Source organism: Vipera ursinii (assembly GCF_947247035.1).
Source record: "Vipera ursinii genome assembly, chromosome: Z".
Taxonomy (NCBI): Eukaryota; Metazoa; Chordata; class Lepidosauria; order Squamata; family Viperidae; genus Vipera; species Vipera ursinii.
Genome location: NC_139517.1, coordinates 40178396 through 40183861, shown reverse-complemented (window position 1 = coordinate 40183861; position 5466 = coordinate 40178396).

Below are 5466 nucleotides of genomic sequence, written 5' to 3'. Positions count from 1 at the left end.
CAGTCCAACTCTGATTTAGAAAATAAATCTGATCCCATTTGGGCAGTCAAGCTCACTTGTTAAAATAGGTCAATTTAATTTGTATTTGAAAGTCAATTAGGAAGTCATTTCTTTATGTACAGAGAAGCATCAAAATTACCCAGATCAGTTTGGAGGCAAGCAATTCAATTCAGTTCTTTGAACTAACATAATTTAATTCAGAAAGCCAAGATTTGACTAAATTGCTTCACTCATGCCCTTGTCATCGCACAGTTCCACTACCTCAATGTGATCTACATAAGGCTACTCTTTAAGGCCATTAGAAAGCTTCACTAGACCAAAATGCAGGGCCATGGGGATGGCAGCCACTAGTCAGCAGACTTCCACCTGAGATACAAGGTGCTGGTTATTACCTGTCCTGTTTCAGGTTTCAAATTCATATACAAACATTTGCTAAGTGAGAATAGAATTTACTCAAGGCTGAGTAGATAACTGGCAGATTAGGAAAGGAACATAAATCAAAACAGAGTCTCTAGGAAAGACAGCTTGCCTGGGTAGTTTTGCTTTGAACAGGAACATGTGGAAAAGAAGTCAAAATCTAATCCAAAGTTCAGAGAGCCATGCCAGGTTTGTCAGCCAGTCCAAAGGTTTGAATTTCAAGATTCACGAGCAGAATGCACAGGAATGACATACCAGAGCAAGAGATCAAACAGTGGTTTCCAACAGAGAAGCATAGATAAACGCTGCCTCTTAAATCAGGCTGTAGCCAGCTGTCTTTAATTAGGGGAACTACTTCCTTGCTCAGCAAGGAATCCCATTCAGTGTCTTTGCTCTGCTCTGTGCTCAGTTCACCAAGTCCAAGAACTTGAAGCCATCATCAATGAACTGCTCCAGCTATTCTAATGGTTCTTGAATTTGATCAGCCTGAGGTGATTTTCTGGCTTGATATCTTCTGAAGTTCCAGCTTTGTCAGAGTCTCCGTTCTGAAAATATTATCTATATAGTGTTATATGGCACAGGACCAAGTTGTTTAAGAGATTATCTATCTTTCATGGGTTTTGCCCAACCAGTACAAATTGGGAGAATTGGTATGCTCTGTGTCCTATTGATTAAACAGTGCCGTCTATCAGGACCCAGAAAACATGCTTTCTTTGTTGTGGTATCTGCTCTCTGGAATGGGATTGATGTGGCTTCTATCCTGCTGATGGATAGAAGGCCTTGAAGATCTAGTGTTCTCCCAGATCTTGTCAGAAGTCTTGGAGTAGAGTGGATGGAATCTCTTGGATCTGCTTTTTTGTTTGTTTATTTATTTATTTATTTAATTTATATACCGCCCTTCTCCCGAAGGACTCAGGGCGGTGAACAGGGCAATACATAAAAACTAGATACAAAAATTAAAAATTATTAAAAAGTAATTAAACAATGCCCATAATAAATTAATACAGATTAAAAATTGAAGTCCATTTATAAAAATCCCACCCCGTCCCATCAAGCCAGGCCAGCTTGTTTAAAGAGATGGGTTTTAAGATCGCGCCGGAAGGAGCGGAGATCGGGCGCCATCCGGAGCTCGACCGGAAGATGGTTCCATAAATCCGGTGCACCCACAGAGAACGCCCTCCCCCTGGGGGCCACCAGTTGGCATTCTTTGACCGGTAGCACCCTGAGGAGGCCCTCTGTGGGAGCATACTGGGTGGAGGGAAGTTGACGCCGGCCGCAGGTGCTCCCCAAGGTATTCCGGACCCATGCCATGTAGGGCTTTGTAGGTCATTACTAACACCTTGAACCTCACTCGGAAGACAACTGGAAGCCAATGCAGCTCGCGGAGCAAAGGTGTGACATGGGAGTATCGGGAAACTCCCAATACAACTCTCGTGGCTGCATTCTGTACCAGTTGGAGCCTCCGAGTGGTCTTCAAGGGTAGCCCCATGTAGAGAGCGTTGCAGTAGTCAAGACGAGAGGTCACGAGCGCATGAGTGACCATACATAAGGCATCTCGGTCTAGATAGGGCCGCAACTGGCGCACCAGGCGAACCTGGGCGAAGGCCCCCCTAGTCACAGCTACTATATGGTCTTCTAGGGAGAGCTGTGAATCTAGGAGGACTCCCAAGTTGCGAGCCCTATCTACAGGAGGTAATAACTCACCCCCCATAGTGAGGATGAGGGCCAGAAGGAGCTGATGCGCCACCACACTCTCGACAACCTTCGCAAGAAAGCAAAGGTTGGAGACCGGACGAAAGTTATTCAACACAGCCGGGTCCAAGGCAGGCTTCTTGAGGAGAGGTCTTACCACCGCCTCTTTCAAGGCGGCGGGAAAACTACCCTCACTCAAAGAGGCAGATATAACCGCCTGGAACCAGCCTCGTGTCCCCTCCCGGGCTGCATAAACCAGCCAGGAAGGGCACGGGTCCAATAAACATGTGGTGGAGCTCAGCCTCCCCATAATCCTGTCCACTTCCTCCGGAGTTACAGGATCGAACTCCTCCCAGGTAACATTGACAAGACCGCTCGTGTCCTGATTGTCCGATGCTGCCCAATCGGAGTCCAGACCGGTCCGAATCCGAGCGATTTTGTCCGACAGATGTTGACTAAACTCCTCAGCACGCCCCTGCAAGGGTTCCTCACTCACCTCCTGATTAAGGAGGGAGCGGGTCACCCTAAACAGGGCGGCCGGGCGATTATCTGCGGACGCGATGAGGGCAGCGAAGTAGTTAGACCTCGCCACCCTCATCGCTGCGAGATAAGACCTAATATGGGTTCTTAGTCGCAATCGGTCGGATTCAGATCGGCTGGACCTCCAAACGCCCCATCTCCGACGCTTCATCTCCCGGAACTCCACGGAGAACCATGGAGCCCATTGGGATCTGCGCCGGGTCAGGGGCCGCAAGGGTACAACTCGGTCAAGTGCCTCCGTGGCCGTCCTTTCCCAGGCTTCCACTAAGGCATCTGCCGAGCTGTGAGCTGAGGAGGCAGGTGGGGATCCCAGTGCTGCCTGGAACCTCTCAGGGTCCATTAAGCACCTGGGGCGGAACCATCTGGTTGGCTCAACAACCCCACGGTGGGGAGTGGCAAAACGGAAGACCAGCCGCAGGAGATGATGATCGGTCCATGAAAGGGGCATAACAATTGGGGAGCCCCCACCAAGATCATCTAACCACCGACCAGATAAGAAAACCAAGTCAAGGGTGTGGCCTCCCTCATGAGTCGGTCCATGAATTACTTGCGTCAGGTCCATGGCCGTCATGGAAGCCATGAACTCCCGAGCTAACTCAGATGCTCCTCCCAGGGATGGTAGATTGAAGTCTCCCAAAACCATAAGTTTGGGAAACTCAATCACCAGCTCTGAGAGGATATCGAGAAGCTCAGGCAGGGCTGCTGCTGCGCGACTAGGCGAAAGGTACACCAGCAGCAAGCCCAACTGCGCCCTAGGACCAAACCTCAATAAGAGAGATTCGCACCCGACTATCTGAAGAACGGTGGCCTCCTGCGGTCATAAGGTCTCCCTCATAACCACAGCCACTCCCCCACCCCTACCCTGAGTCCGAGGCCGGTGTAGCACCCGGAAGCCTGGTGGGCAAAGATCAACCAGGGGGATACCGCCCTCTGGGCCCAACCAGGTCTCCGTGATGCAGGCCAGGTCCGCATGCTCACCCTCGACCAGATCCCGGACAAGAGGAGCCTTGTTAGCAACGGACCTGGCATTCAAGTACACCAGCCGGAGCTCAGGTGGCTGCACATCCCCGCTCCCAGAACCTCGGGTCAAAGACAGAGGGTCGGAGCGCCTCACCGCTTGTAAATAGTGGAGAAGCCCTCCCGGAGGTCGGTACGGCCCTCTGATCTTACACCTGCTGCCATTCCCTATCGTCGTGGGAATAGGCAGTCCCACGACCCGCTTTGGAGCTCCGGAGATGGCCGACCCCGGCTTCCTCTCTACGCGATCTATCCTGGGCCTGGTCTGAACAACAGTTGGTGGATTACCCCCCGTCTCCAACCAACCACAACCCTCCCCCCTCCCTAACCCTACAAAAAATTTGGCTAAAAAAGTAATCAGGGGCCTCTTATTAGATTTATATCTTAGGCCCCTAGCCTAAGATATAAGGCTAGGGGCCTAGCCATCTCTCAGGGTCCCAACAATCGGGCCCGTCATCAAGAGGCAGAGTAGAAGGTAAGGCGGGTCGCACCCAGGATGGGGGGGCACCCCTGAGGGCGAACAAAACCGTGCTAGGGTAACTCAGGCCCATGATAATAATTGGACAATACTGCAAAAACAGACCCAGATCAAAATAAATAAAATGGGAGGATCTTAAAGTGGAAGGAGAATATCCAGACTGCAAACCCAGCTCCGCTGCCACTAGAGCTGGGTAACCCCGGAACAATCCCCGTCCTCTCACAACGGTCAGGACCGGGGAGCAGCCTGGAATATACAGCCGGGGAAAGAGATACCGCCTAGAGCTCTCACCTCTAGGACGGTAACAGGTGGAAACTCTTAACTCTTAACCACTCTCCCACAGTGGTTATACACCCGGAACCTTCCAAAACCCAAGGGGAAAGAAAAAAAGGGAGGACAATAGGGCAAACCAGTCAGCGAGGTGGATTAGGGCTAAAAACCCATAAAGTCACAGAGTGGTAAGAGAAGCTCCGGTTTCAGGTTCCTTTTCGCGTCATGGAAGGGACCAATAGGGAGGGAACCAGGGCCCCATAGTACTTCAGTGGGGCCCAAAAGACATGGTCCAGTCAGCTACAGTAGTCCATGCCTCCAAATGTCCAGGCATAGAAGTCCACACTCCACCACCCGGCCATGGTCACCATACCAAAGCGGTCGCGGCACTCCAACTCCCTCACCGCCAACCGTCCCAGACGTCAACCAGGACCATTTCCACCACTCCAACACTTAAAATGCTGATGCTGCTCCAAGCCGTAGTTCATAATAATAGTCGTAAATCGACCAGCATCCGGCTCCTCAAGCAACTGGAAAGTTCTCCCCAGAGTCGCCAAGCTCCGTCGAGTTATTCCGGGCTCCGCAAGACTCCACCAGACTCCCATAGCAGCATAGCAGCAGCCACAGTCAGCAGGTTGGTGGGGCGCGGGGTGCGGGTCTCCCAAGATCTTCCAAGACCTCCACCAAACTTCTCCAGGCTTCACTGGGTTTATGTTTATGTTTCTATACCGACTGGCTAAATCCCCTCTTATCTGTTTCTATTGTGTTTTCTTTTTGTTTTGTTTTGTTTCTATCCCACTTTTATTTTGTTTACTATATTAAGAGCTTTCCAGAGCTGATTTGGAATTGGGAGGCACCTAAATTGAATTAATTAGTTAAATAAAAAAAAGGAAATGGCATTGAAATGGCACAAGAATGAATAGCAAAATTTATGGAAATATGTTCAATTAAACTGATGACATTATTTGGGATTCAGTACATGCCCACTACATATTTCTCTTCTAATAGACAAAAGAGTAGATGTCAATACATTGGACTCCATCCTAGCCGAT